The following is a 15718-nucleotide window of genomic DNA, read 5'->3' on the forward strand; positions in this document are numbered from 1 at the left end:
ATGGGATTTGAATATGAATCTCCTCTGGTACCTTCTGAGCTCTTCAGCAAATCATTTACCAGTCGAAAACTGGTCCTTCTTAGCTGGTGGAAGAAGGAGTTAGATTTATCAGTCAGTGTGTGCACAGAAAATTATATAACATTCTACAAGATATACAGAAATTTGAAAAGATGTATTAGTATTATTTGTCAGATGCCAACTGTGTTTATAAAATTTTCTTTTCTTGGTTAGTGGTCTCCATTTTGTAAATTTGTTCTAACTAGTAAATCAAACTCCATTTCATGCTACAAAAAGGCTACAGACTAGGCTAGCAAGCCCTGTGCAGGGGTCTTTATAAAAGAATAAGAGAGTCAAGTTTGTGTTCTTAATGCCCATTTTGTATGCATGACTTGAGCTGAGTCCCTTATGCATAATTCATGTGGTCATTTACAGGCTTTTACATGGCTCCTCCTCTAAGAGTTAACTAACAAAGCATGTTATCAGCCATGGCAACCCAGATATTATGCAAATCTTTCTATCTCTGAGCCAGCAGAGAAGGGGGTGGGTTGATTAATTAAAAAGATAGAGGAGGAAAGGGGGGGGTCCACATCCCTCTTGATGTTACGCATCATTTATTAATGTATTTAACTGAAAAGAATTTTGAAGGGTAAATATGTTCTTGTGCATCATTACGTCTGGGCGTGAGGGCGCTGCTTAACTTTGTGAGCAGACATTCAAATGAATGGAAAATGTTTGATTTCATTCATTCCATTTCCTCTCCTTTCATGCAATAGCATCAAAGGTGAACAAAGGGTTCGATTTGGTATCAGGACATCTGATTCTTGTCCCTTTAGCCCATTATATTAATCAGATGGAAATAAAATAGCATACTTTTCTAACATGAGTGATCCAAATTAAAACAAAGGCATTTATGGATTCATTTGTTCAGTTGACAAACAAAGTTAAGTCACTAACTTAACTTTGAGTACCAGTTTCTTATATATACAATGTAAAAAAACAAACAACAATGGAAAACTTCTCCCCATTTAATTTGGTGGGAAGAAATGAATGGGAGGAGGCAGGAATTATCGGAGGTCATTTTGAGGGCAGCCTACCACAGTCCCTGTCACTATCAAGCCACCTAACCAGCGCTGGACCACTTACTTAGATTTGTAAATGAGGAAGAAATGGATATCCGTCTTGTTTATGTTACCATACTTGGGGGCTTTTCCTTACAGCTGCCTGATCTATCTTCTACCTAATTCACTGCCACAGTAAATTAGAAAAGTCAGCTGGAAACAGCTCATGAACACCCCTAAATATTAGATTAAAAGTTTGGGCAAATCTTTGAAGATTTGTGTAATAGGGAAATAGCTGTTTTCAGTAGATTAACTGGGCAGTGGGATGGAATACAGTGAGGAGAGGCTGAAGACGAGAAGATAATTTCAGAGGCTGCTCCCTGAACTAAAATGGTGACTAAGAGTCCAAAAAAGCGCCAGATGTGAGAGACACCAAGGAAGAAGAAACCCAGGATTTTGACCTCAACCAATTGGGAGAATATATTTGCAAACAATACAACCGATAAGGGGCTAATATTCAAAATATATAAAGAACACATACAACTCAAAAAATTCCAATTAAAAGATGGGCAGATGACCTGAACAGAATGTCTTCTTCTTCCAAGAAGACATACAAATGGCCAACAGGTAATATAAAAAGATGCTCAACTTCACTAGCTATTAGGGAAAAACCACAATGAGATACCACCTCACACCTGTCAGAATGGCTATTATCAACAAGACAAGTAGTAACAAGTGTTGGAGAGGTTGTGGGGAAAAAGGAACCTTCATACACTGCTGGTGGGAATGTAAATTGGTGCAGCCACTATGGAAAACATTATGGAGGTTCCTCAAAAAATTAAGACTAGAATTACCATATGACCCAGAAATCCCTCTTGTGGGTATCTACCCAAAAAATCTGAAAACATTTATCTGTAAAGATATGTGTATTCATATGTTCATTGCAGCATTATTCACAGTGGCCAAGACATGGAAACAAGCGAAGTGTCCTTTGATAGATGATTGGATAAAGAAGATGTGGTACATATATACAATGGAATATTACTCTGCCATAAGAAAGGATGAAATACTGCCACTTGTGGCAACATGGATGGATCTTGAGAATATCATGCTAAGTGAAGTAAGTCAGATGGAAAAAGTCGAGAATTGTATTTCACTCTGGAATACAATTAATATAATATAATTGTATTTATATGTGGGATATAAAACTGAAAGCAAAAATAAACAAGACAAACAAACAAAAACTCACAGACACAGAAAGCAGGTTGGTGGTTACCAGAGGGAAAGAGGGATGAGGGGGAGATAAGAGGGTAAAGGGGGTCAAATACATGATAACAGAAGGAGACTTGACTTAGGGGTGGTGAAAACACACTGCAATATACAGATGATGTATTATACAATGGAACACTTGAAACCTATGTAATTTTACTAACCAATGTCACCCCAATACATTTAACTTAAAAAAATATACACATGCTTAATGCCTTCAGAGTCTGTAGCACACAGTTAAAAACGTCTCTGATCCTTTGAAGGGGACGTAGTGTTGTGATCATCTTTCCCTACCATGTGCCCAGCTCAGTGTTAAGCCCTGGGAATATCAACACACCCCTGGAGCCTGTCCTAAAGGCACATACACTGCAGCAGGGAAGCCAGGCTAATTAAAAAAAAAAAAAAATCATCACCCTGAGGACAAAGGCTAAAGCAGAAATACTTTCAGTGAGATGAGAGAGCTTAGAGAGAGCAACAACTGGGATCTGGTGATATTTGATTTATAACTTAAAGAATAAGGAGGCAAATAGTGTGTGGAAAGTTACTGTGGGCAGAGGAGCAAAGAGACTAGAGGTCATGGTGCATTTAGGGAAGAGTCAGGTTTCTGAAGCTGGAACTCAGGGTATCGGTAGCAGGATGTAGGAGATGGGTGAAGCTGGGAAGTAGCAAGAGATACAGGAGAGCAAGAGGCTGAGTTCAAGTTTTAAAGAGTTTTGTATCATTCTAAGAAGTTTTAACTTATTATATTGGATGCAATCAAAATCCAATGGAGATTCTGAAGCAGCCAAAAAAGATAAGAACTCAAGTCTGGTGAATTAGTTGGATGAGCAAGCGAAGCAATCTGCTTTTGTTCTAAGTCCACAGAGACGCAACCAACATATGACTATGGAGTAGAGGTTGATTTATCTCATGTGTGGTAAAATCCAGTTCAAAAAGAGGTCATCTCAAAATGATTTAGCCAACTATAAGATCTTGAAAATAAATGTAGAGCCACCTGGGGGACCCCTTGGAAGGACAACAATCAACTACATGATGATTCGGGGCAGGATTTTAAAGAGCAATGTTAACTACTTACTATTTTTTAAATTAGTTTTGTTGCTTGATAGTCACCCAACAAGGAAGCTTGCAATGATGCAGTGACAATGGGGAGTTTATGGCATGTGGTTGGAACAGAATGAAAATGCAAAACCAAAATATTTTCTCTGGCTAATGTCAGAACAGAATTCAAAGCATGTCTTCTTTTTGCTTGCTAGCTCCTTGTTTCTAAGCTAAGTAAACAAAAACCAAAGACAAGTGTCCCTGCCTTGTTATCCCTTGTGGCCACCAGGAACAGGCGTGTAACTGACCATATAACTGACCATGCAGTTGGTAACAACTGTAACAGAGGAAGTAATGAAGTGTGCTGGGGAGAGCTAGCATGGAGCTCTTGCAGCAGATGTCAGAAACAGAGACCCGGAGAGGTGACTTTTTCAGAATCACTGGGGTGAGTCAAGTCAAAGCAAAACTCTAGCAAAGCTCTTTCCACAACAAAGCTCCTGATATACTGCTGTTCACTGACTTGCTGGAAGGAACCAAAGTGGAACCCTCTAAGTTGCCAAATGAGACTTTGAAATTTTCATTTCTAAAAGCTAAACCAAAAGTATTGATAGAGTGAGACCCATGAGTAGCTAATATACTTATCTTTTATCTGAAAACAGATGTTTCTATTAAGTGTTGCTATAAAGAAAGACTGAGTCAAGGAGCAAGTTAGCTTCTCATGCTCACTCAGGCTCTCTCTCGCTCTCTCGCTCTCTCTCTCACTTTCATTACTGAGACAACGTCAGGATTTCTGTCCAGGAGAACCTTCAGGAGCGAGTGAGTGAAGCTATCAGAGGTCTTCCTGGATTCCATAAATGATCCCAGGGTAAAGGATGACTCCACCTAAACTAAAATCCCAGTGAAAAAGACATACTTCTCTGGGAGCTGCTGGCTCTTGACTTTAGTTCCTACACCTAAAACTGAAGACATCTCCCATATCCCCAGAACTTACTCTGTAATGTCTTCTACTTAAATTATGGTATAATTGTACTCCATGTTGCAGAGGATTTGTGGATTGTTCTGATTCAGCTGAAGAGCAGACAGCACCTTGTTTCTGTTCCCAAATGACCTCTGTTATTTTTTTGATTAAACAAATTATATATGCTTATTGCATAAATTTTAGAAAACAAAGAAAATTCTGAACAAAAAATTTTAAATCTTCTGTCAATATTTGATGCATTTTCTTAGGGATTTTTTTTTCTGTACATATATGAACATACCTGTAATTACAATATTAAGAAGCACAGTCTATTTTCCCATAGGAAAAGTTACAATTGGGGTTGCCTTCGGATCTGGATTTTAGCATTTCATATATCATACTGTGTGATTTCATACATCACTGTGATGTATGAAATGCTGAAATGAAATGGCCATAAATGATGTGCCATAAAACATAGCTACAATGACAAACGTCTATAACAATTTAAAATCATAAAATGATTACCCAGTCTTCTAAAATGTGCACAATTCCTACCCTAGAGACTACCTCGAATTACAGTGAGTACACAGAGGCTTCCAAGCCACAGAGCACTACTGCCAACTTTTTCAAGAGGTGAGCATTCTTGGAAATAAAGAGTTCCCTTTCCAACCATCCAAGAAGAGAAATCTCCAGGATCCCCAGAACAATGGATTTTTAGAGTTTTGCTGTATTCCCAGCAAAGGTGATGCCCATAGCCTCAGTCTCCAAGTCTAACCAGTTATTGCACTGACGTCACTGGGATCTTTGCCTTTACTCTCTGGAAACTAGAAGCCAGTTAATCCCATAATTCCTTTAATCCCTAAACCATAATACAAAAGGCAAGCCTCCCTGGGTTTCTGGTACCTCACATATTCTTAATTCTATTCTCCTTAGAATTTAAATCTTCTTAAAAGAATCAAAGGCCTGAAAAGGCAACAAGGAATTTTAAAACTGAAAATGAGAAGCCAGTGAGTTAAATAAGCAGAAAAGCTACTGGGAGCATTTGCCCATTCTGAAAAGTTTAAACTTTGGTTTTAATGGCTTTGTGGGGTGAAGGGCACATTTACCAACCCAGGACCTGCACAAGGCAGAGGGTCTCACAGGGGACACAAAGACATGCTCCATAGTAAGCTACGGTGAGCCTCAGGGTGAGGCTAAACTGGCCCATGCTGGGAACCTCAATCCTTGATTTGATAAGGTGGTCCTAGACTATTAGTTGTCTAAGAACCCAAGCAGAAGCAAAATAAAATAAAATAAAATCTCTGGAGGATTCATCCTAGGCCTTGAATGATTATACAATTTTTTTTTCAAATACAATGGCATGCATATAATCACAGCTAACAGCTCCAGAGCAATAGCAATAAAATAAACAAAAGCTCACATGTCTGACTTCAGATACTGAAATTATCAGATAAGGACTGTAAAATAATAATTACGTTTATGATGTTTAAAGTAATGAAAGAAAGCTTGAAGATACCTGCAAGGAACAGAAACCCATAACAAGCAACATAAAATATTTGGAAAAGAAAAATAGAACTTCTATGAAAGAAAAATGCAATAACAAATAAAAATTCAGTGGGTGGATTAAGACACAACTGAAGAGAGAATTAGTGAACTGAAATGTGGGTCAGAAAAAATTATCCACAGTACAGCACAGAAAGACACACACACACACACACACACACACACACACACACACAAGGAAATCACAGAAGAGAAGGTAAGAAACATAGAGAATAGAGTGAAAAATTATAATCTATATTTAATTGGTGGCAGAAGAAGCTAGATACAATGGGATAGAGATAATATCTGAAGATACAATGGCTGAAAATGTTCCAGAATTGGTGAAAGATACCAATCCAAAGATTCAAGAATCACTACAATCCCCAAGCAATATAACTAAAAATGTTAAACACATTATATTGAGAGTACATAAAACTAGAGACAAAGATACGTAAAACCTTAAAAACATCCAGAGGAAAAAAGACATTAACCTCAAAGGAGCATCAATTAAACAGACAGATAATTTCTCAACAGCAATAACGGAAATCAAAATACATTGGAATGCTGTCTCCAAAGTGTTAAAAGATTACTGCCATTTGAATTCTACACCCAAGAAATATATCCTACAAGAAAGAAGGTGAAATAAAGACATTCTAGACTAACAAAAACCAAGAGATATTACCACCACCACACTGAAGTTAAAGGTAATTCCAAAGGATATGCTTTGCACAGTAGGAGACTGATTGCAAATAAAAGTTCTAAGCTACTAGAACCAAAGAAAAGTAAAGAAAGTAGTAAGTGCATAAAGCTAAATGAAAATTGACAGTATAAAACAATAATGATAATGTCTTAATGCTTTTAAAACATATAGAATTAAAATATATCATAACAATAACATATAGGTCAGGCAAATGGGATGAAAGTATCCTAATCTTTTTTATTGTCCTTGGGGAGGGAAACATCAGACTTCAATACATTAAGAATATAAGTTGTCATATCTAAGGTAACATATAATTTCCAAACAAGTAGAAGGAAAAAAGTGGAATAAAAAAATACTCAATAATTATACAAAAATTAAGGAAATAATTGCCCTAAAAGTCAGGATAGTAGTTAACTCCAGGGGTAAGGGAAGGGGATGCAATGAGTAGGGCACTTCTAGAGTGCTGGCAATGATCTATTTCTTCAACAAGTTGGTTGTTACATGACTATATGCTGTATAATTATGTGTGACTCCGTACATTTAGGATTTGATGTACTTTTTTCTATGTGTGTTATATTTGATAATTAAAAAAAAAAAAATGAAAAAAGAAACTCCCCTACACCTTCAAGCTCTTCACAAAATATTCACTCAGTTTCCTTGTCTTGGTGGCGCTCTGGCTCTCATCCACATCCCTTGTCCCTTTTTAGGGTCTTGTTGTTGCTTTCAGAGCATAGGTCTTTCATTTTCCACTGAAGTCCATGCCATCTAGCTAAGTCACCTACTGTCCTTCATGATTTCTACACAGCCCCCCACCCCGTGCCAGCCACCTCTGCTCATTAGTGAAGACATTGGTGTGGGGAGCCATGGTTGCAGTTAACTCTGAGCCTTAACAGAATGGCTCGGTTTATGCTTAACCTGTTTCCTCCCCCTGAGGCAATTGTCTCTGCCTGCATCTGGAGAGTGCTTGCATGCTGCTCAGGAATGTGGTGGGAGTGGCCAGTTCCCAGAACAGAAGGCTGATGCCTATCAGGGCAATTGATAAGATAATTATATTTGAGAGTTTCAGTAAATTTTGTGTCTCCTGTGTTAAAGTTAAAGATTCACTGTTAACTAGGTAATGCATTTTTGTACTTGTTAAACTGCACGTCCACAGAAGGTATAAATTCTGGGGACAGAATAAACTCAGCGTCTTCAGGATCACTGAAGTCCGCGATCGCCATCATCATATGTGTGAGTGTCTTTTTTCATTCCCACTCCCCTTGTCAGGAACCGTTCGACTCGTGGCGGCTGGCCCGCTACACATTGGTCCCTGACTCCCAGCTTTCTCTCTGACCCACCTCACAGCATCATCATGAATGACTTCAAAATCTACGTGGCCAAACCAACCGACAAGCTGGCCTTAAATTGTTGCCACCACCCCCACCCCCAGTTTCAACACTCTTTGCTCTGATCCAACAACCCATTCCCTGGATCCTGACATCTTTTTTTAAATACTTTATCTGGTTTTGAAAGCACAAACACAATACAGACACACCAGACGAGAAAAAAATGTAAATACTATTAACTTCTTTTAAAAAGGAAGAGACGAAAAGAAAATTAAAATTACCCATGGTCCCATCCTCCAGAAATAACAAAACATGGCTGTGCACGTCTGTCCCCAGGAGTCTGAGAAAAAGACTGGACCTGTCTTTCACAGGATAGGTACTCGTGTGTCCCCCTCAACTAACTGCGTGTTTGTCTGCACCATGTAAGGATCTCTTGTCAGTGAGTTAACAAACAACAAGGTACTTTATTAGGGGAGGCCTTGTAGAACAGAGGAAAGAACTCCGGCGGGAACTCAGAAGGCCTGAGTTCTGTTATGGACACTGATGTTACCACCACTTTGACCTTGGCAAGCTGCCCCCTCTCTTTTAGTTACATTCCCTCCTTTGGACACGGTCGTTTCTAACATCCCTTCCAGTATGGAATATCCATATTCTTAAAACTGCCATAAAAGGGAAAGTTGGGGAAACATCCAGCGTTAAAAAATAAAAAATACCTACAGAAACAGTCTCTGCAGCTGGGCTGTTGGCACCACAACACAAAGGGCCTAAGCTGACAAACACTTTTCTCATCAGAAAGACCTGCTGTACAAATTCATGACCCTGGCGGTATTATTGTGCATTTTTAATTAGCGGCTATTATGATGAACAGCGTTTCCCCACTTCTACTCTCTGAGCTCCCAGGACACCTCCATTTCCATTTCCAAAAGATATGGAAACAGCTCGCTTCACTTCAAATGTCAGTGTTTATTAATAGCAACTGTCAGTGTTTATTAATAGAAGATACACATCTGAACTGGTAGAAATTAAATAATTGAGACAGACATAAAAGCTTTTTATGTTGATGTTCTTATATATCACTTATTGATAATCCAATCCTGTTTAATGCTTTCCAGTTCAATTCCGGGATTTGTCAGGCACATGCTGGGACATTGTTCACAAACCGTTTTGTACCAATACCTTGGCAAGCAAATGAAATACCTCTGGAGGATGGCCGGCCAACGGGGGTTACGGGCTACGTCAGAACTCAGACTCTGATTCTCTGTTTGGTGCCGAGAGGACCTGTGCTCCTCTGTGCACTTGGTTCACACAGATTCTGGGCTCCGTGCCTGAGTGGGGGCCTTATCATTGCCTCCCCCTTACTCAGCACCTCCTGCTCCCTCATTTTCCTGACTTGCAGGTTGCAGGAATGATGGGCAAACTCAGGACCGTGACAGAACTCTTTAATAAGCAGGTGAGACAGACACGCTCAGTGGTCTAGGGGAGCATGCAATCAAAACCAGACATTGCACTATGGTGAATAAGTGGAAGGCCTACAAACAGAATACGAAAACCCCAAGCAAATACAAAAGCAGTACTTCCATGGTATATCCAGTCCAGGGTCAAGTACTTTGGAGCTGAGAGAAATATCAGGTGTGTACCTGCAGTCCGAGAACACGTGGCCCACGTTAACATACTGACACTGAATATTTAATATAGAAATCTATTCAAAAATTGTTGAGGCATTATTCTTGCATTTGATATCAGGTTTTATTCACATTTAATAAAAGAGCAGACAGCACAGTGTTAAGGACTTGGTCTGGAACCAAGCATATCTGGATTCAAATCCTGCCTCCAAGAACGACACTTTTCTCAAGCCAAATGGTAGCAATAATAATACCCCCTTCCTAAGATAATTGCAAAAATTAAATAAAAAGATGTACATAAAGTACTGAATATACTGCCTACCACATCCAGAGAACTAAATAATTATTAACTATTGTCATTGTATTTTAGGCGATAGGTGAATTTCTTTTTGGCTATTTGTGAAAAAGAGATTGAGTCATTCTCCTTGAATCGCCACCAATACCAGCAAACATATTGATAAGATTAATAGCAACCGTTGTGATTATAATATGTTTATTTTAAAGGTGAATTTCATGATTTCTTAAAAATTTCAGCTATCTTCTTTCTTCCTTCCTTCCTTCTTTCCTTCCTTCCTTCCTTCCTTCCTTCCTTCCTTCCTTCCTTCCTTTCTTCCTTCCTTCCTTCCTTCCTTTCATCTGGTGAAGTTTTTTTTGTTTTTTTGTAATTCCTTATATTTGAAAGTCCTTGTAGAAATTTACATGGTCTTACTCGTTTTTTTAGTTTAGCACTTCTGGAGTAGCTAGCACATAATGTGTTTCTTTACAATAGTAACTTGTCATGTGTGAAGTTACTCTTTAACAGTATAAACTTCTATACAAACATTGGGGGCTATTTTAAGTGAAGTCATTTTTTCTTAAATAATTCTGTATATGCAAAGATTTTAAGACCACAGGCAGTAAAATTCATAGTCTGGAATGGCTATTAATCTTCAGGTAGCCTGAAGGACATGGCACATTGTCAGGGCTTAATAATGATGTATCTTATCATTAACATAGACTTTTTCTTTGCTTTTAGAGTTCTACAGAAAATCTTACATAGAAGATGGACCGACTTGAAGGGATAGTAGTGCAAAGTACTTGAAAGTGGAAACCACAGCTGCTCACAGTGTCATCACTGAGGTTTTTGCACACCAAGTAGCTTGCAGTAGATTCCCGGATTGGTTAATTCAAAGCTAGATCACCAAGGATCGAGATTCTATCTTTCCATTCGGCTATCTTCAGTATGCTACCTTTATCCTTAGGCTGGTTGGCTTTCTGATAACTTCCCATCCAGACAAAAGAGTGTCCAAAGGGATGAGAGGTGTCTGGCTTATGCATTATTTTTTAACTTCCCTCTATGAAGAAAAAGGATTTAGCTTTCTTCCCCCAACTACATACCAGCCCCTTCCCCATCCTCCATCCTCCCAAAAGACTCACATCGCAGCTTTGATTAGAGAGATGATCAATATTTACATTCCGAGGGCTATTTAGACGTTATTGGAACTGAATCAGAAGATATACTACGATTTATAGTCCCTTTCCTCTACAACTTCATGTTTTCCCTGGAGTTATTAATTATCTATGTTATTTGCTTATTTTTCAACATATTTACTACTGTTTCAACCACAAATTCCTTGTTAATCATCTAAATTCCCCTCAAGATGTTTGGAAACATTGAGTGTTTATCAAATCATATTCCTGAAGAATTTTCTCTTGGAGACTTCTGACCTGTTCTGAAAGATTCATTTAGGAATCTTTCTTTAACACCGCCCTAGATGTTCTCTTTCCCTGTCTCTTCTTTCACAGTTCTCTTTCTTGGTTTACTCAATTCTAAAGCAAAGACTCATGTGACACTCTGACAGGCAGTGTTAGAAGAAACTGGAAATAGAGTTACAACTGGAGCTACGCAAATAGCTAAGAAAGCTCAAACACCAAAGTATCTGTTCAACACTCCAAAACAAATGTCAACAAACAACTGAAACTTACTGCTTCTGTGAAACCAGTACAGGTGAAAATGTTGGCTCCAAAAAATCCTTCTCCCATTCCTGAGGATATCCATGAAGGAAGAGATCTTCTGCCAAGCTTTCTCTGATGCCTTACTCTGCAAAATCAAGGATATTGATAACGAAAATTTGGAGAACCCTCAGCTCTGCAGTGACCACGTTAAGAATATCTACCAGTATCTAAGGCACTTTGAAGTTCTGCAATCCATAAATACACATTTCTTAGATGGAAGAGATAATAAACAGACATATGCATGCCATGCTGGTGGATTGTCTAGTGCAAGTTCACTCCAAGTTTAGGCTGCTGCAGGAAATTGTACTCATGCATTGCCATTGTGGATCGATTTTTACAGGTTCAGCCAGTCTCTCATAAGAAGATTCAGCTGGTTTAGAGGAGATCCAAGATGGCAGATTAGATAAACACAGAGGCTGCATCCTTCTCTGAGCACATTAAAATTACAACTAAATTATAGAACAATCAATCTGGAGAATCATCTGAAGTCTACCTGAGCAGAAGTCCCATAACTGAAAATATAAAGAAGCCACATCAAGACTGGTAGTAGGGATGAAGATGCAGAATGGGCCCCAAACCTCCATGCAGCAATTGTGAGTCAGGAGGGATATCAAGGCTGTGGAGGTTTCCCCCAAAAGGAGGGGCCCCAGCCCTACTCCAGGCTCCTGGTACTGGTGCCAGGAAAAGGAGCCCCTACACAGCTGGCTGTGAAAAACAGTGGGGATTCCGACCATCTAGGTGGGACAGAAGGCTCCAGGAAACCCAGATGTGCTCTTTTTTTTTTTTTTAAAGGTTGTTTTATTTTTTTTATTTTTTTTATTTTTTTTAGATTTTATTGGGGAAGGGGAACAGGACTTTATTGGGGAACAGTGTGTGCTTCCAGGACTTTTTTCCAAGTCAAGTTGTTGTCCTTTCAATCTTAATTGTGGAGGGTGCCGTTCAGCTTCAAGTTGTTGTCCTTTCAGCCTTAGTTGTCGAGGGCGCAGCTCAGCTCCAGGTCCAGTTGCCGTTTCTAGTTGCCATTTCTAGTTGCAGGGGGCACAGCCCACCATCCCTTGCGGGAGTCGAACTGGCAACCTTGTGGTTGAAAGGATGTGCTCCAACTAACAGCCATCCAGGAGCTCAGCGGCAGCTCAGCTCAAGGTGCCATGTTCAATCTTAGTTGTAGGGGGTACTGCCCACCATCCCTTGCGGGACTCGAGGAATTGAACGGACAACCTTTTGGTTGAGAGCCCACTGGCCCATGTGGGAATCAAACCAGCAGCTTTCGGAGTTAGGAGCATGGAGCTCTAACCGCCTGAGCCACCAGGCCGGCCCCCAGATGTCCTCTTAAACAGCCCGCACATAGACTTACTCACTCGCAGGCACTCACCTTGGGCTCCAGTGGAGGGACAGTGACTCAGGGATGTCAGAGTCATATGGAAGGTCAACTGAGCTGTGTGGCTTTGTAGTGAGGGCTGGAGGACAGTCGCCATTTTCCCTGTGAGGGGTCCTTCTCCCATGCAGCAGGTAGGCAAGCCTCATCTTGCCTGTGTTAAGCCCTCCCCCACTAGGCCAAATCTGAATCTGATTGGTCTGGTGAGTTCCGCTGAGACCTGGCCCCACCCATCTCCCCCAACGCTGGAGGCACTTTCTCCATGAGTAGCAAGCCCCACCTGCATTTCACTCTTTCTTAGATAACTATCAGACTCTGGAATACGGCAGGCCCCAGGCAGGTGGTAACTGGCCTCAGTGTGCTTTGAGACTTTTGCTGAGTAGCTTCAGGCTCAGCACTGGCACCAAACCAGAATTTACATTAATCTGGTGACCACAACTCTTCCCACTCTAGTGATTCCCTGACACCTTGCCTCACCCAATTTGCGTACTGCATGAGGCTCTCAGTGGCTGAACCTTAAGGGAGCTGGCAGGTGGTAGCAGGCCTTGGAGTGTCCTAGCTTTTTGCAAAGCTACCCTGGGTCCGGTACTGGTGGCAGACATCCTTGGTTCACAGCATGGGCTCTGTCACGCGCCTCCAGGTTTATCACAGGCAGCAAACAACTGTGGATCACTTTATAGCTCATACAAGGTAGCCCCCAGCTGGTCACATGCAGTGCCTGACCTGGGCCTGCACCAGAGCTCTTCCCAAGAGACCCAGAACTGACATACTTGGAGGTTGGCTTCAGACCACAGCAAAGCCCCACTCAATTAGCCCTACAAGCAGCATACACAAAGGGCAGTCTCAACAGACACCAGAGCCCACTGGGACAAATCCAACTCAGTGGGGTAAGACACCACACAGCAGCCTATAAGCTGTGAATGTAGCCAAACCCCACAGCCAATCAGTCTGAACATCAATCCCATCCACTGACATGCCAATAGTAATCAAGGCTCAACTATAACAGGAGGGCACATATACAAGGGACACTCCTAGAGCACCTAGAACAGGTGACCAGGGAGACTGTACCAGGGCCCCACAGGGCACCTAATACATAAGGCCACCTGGTCTAAAGAACGAAATTAACAAACAAAACAGAAACAAACTCATAGATACAGAAAATATTATAATGGTTGTCAGATGGGAGGGGGGTTGAAGGGGTGGGTGAAAAGGGGGAAGGGATGAGAAGTACAATTTGGTTGTTACAAAGTAGTTATGGGGATGTAGGGTATAGCATAAGGAATATAGTCAATAATATTATAGAAGCTATGTATGGTGTCAAATGAGTACTACATTTGTTGGGGTGATAAATGGGAGGGGGTTGGGGGCTGGGTGAAAAGGTGAAGGGATTAAAAAATACAAATGTGCAGTTACAAAATAGTCATGGAGATGTAAAGTAAAGCATAGGGAATATAGTCAATGATACGGTAATAACTATGTATAGTGCTAGGTGGGTACTAGACTAGTCAGGAGGACCACTTTTTTTTTTTAGGGGGATCACTTCTTATATTATATAAACGTCTAACTACTATGCTTTACACCTGAATTTAATACAAAATAATATTGAATGTTAACTATAATTTGAAATTTTTGAAAAGGGGGAAGAGGTGAGGGGAAATAAGAGGTTGAAATTTCCAGGTATAAAACAAGTAAGTCATGGGATGTAATGTACGGCACAGGGAATATAGTCAATAATATTGTGGTAGCGTGGTACAGTGTCATATGGTTGCTGGACTTATGGTGATCACTTCTTTAGGTATAGAAATGTTGAAAAACTATGGTGTATACCTGAAACTAATATAATATTGTATGTTCACTATATTTTTAATAAAAGCCTTTAAAAAAAAAAAAAAGACGCTTCAACTGGTTGAGATTATGGCTCTGCTCTTGGCTTCCAAGTATGAGGAGATGTTTTTTCCTAATATTGAAGACTTTGTTTACATCACAGACAATTTGTATACCAGTTCCCAAATCCAAGAAATGGAAACTCTAATTTTCAAAGAACTGAAATTTGAGTTGGGTCGATCTTTGCCACTACATTTCTTAAGCCGGGAGGCTGATGTTGAACAGCACACTTATCCAAATATTTGATGGAGCTGACTCTCACTGACTATGCCATGGTGCATTATCACCCTCCTAAGGTAGCAGCGGCTGCTACCCGCCTCTCACAGAAGGTTCTAGGTCAAGAAAAATGGAACTAAAACAGCAATGCTACACTGGATCCACAGAGAATGAAGTATTGGAAATCCTGCAGCGAAAATGAGAGAAGGTGGCCAAAAATAAGTGAAAGTGGAAATTCATCACCATAAAGAATAAATATGCAAGCAGCAAACTCCTGAAGATCAGCATGATTTCTCAGCTGAACTGAAAAGGCTTTCAAGAGCTTGCCTCACCTCTGATGGGACAATCCTATCAGGTTGCCAGGGCCCTCAGGGAAGAATGATTTGTCTGTGCATTTTGTCTCGCTGATTTGAAACTCTTGACTTTGTTCATAATCCTCTGGTCTATTTCATGAAACCTCTTCTCAGGCCTATTTTCTAAATGTACATTGAGGAAAAATAAGGCTATTGATTTTTCTTTAAAAAAAAAAGAAAATGTCTTTGTTGTATCTTCATTTGATTGATAGTTTGGTGGGTATAAAATTATAGGTTGGAAATCATTTTGCTTGTGACATATTTGAAGATATTTCTTCACTTCCTTTTAGTTTCCAGTTTTCTTTTGAAAAATCCAGAACTGTTCTGATTCATGATCCCTTTATACATAAGCTGTTTTCTATTCTCTCTAGAAACTTGCAGGA

At 40.1% G+C, this 15718-nt stretch overlaps 1 pseudogene; it reads left to right on the forward strand.

The window, feature by feature from the left end:
- Window positions 1–3744: 3744 nt before the first annotated feature.
- LOC109447491 (G2/mitotic-specific cyclin-B2 pseudogene) lies at window positions 3745–15364 on the forward strand (annotated as a pseudogene).
- The last annotated feature ends 354 nt before the right edge of the window (window positions 15365–15718 follow it).

This window comes from Rhinolophus sinicus, chromosome 17, assembly GCF_057876585.1.
Source record: "Rhinolophus sinicus isolate RSI-liver-muscle chromosome 17, RSI-T2T, whole genome shotgun sequence".
Classification (NCBI taxonomy): domain Eukaryota; kingdom Metazoa; phylum Chordata; class Mammalia; order Chiroptera; family Rhinolophidae; genus Rhinolophus; species Rhinolophus sinicus.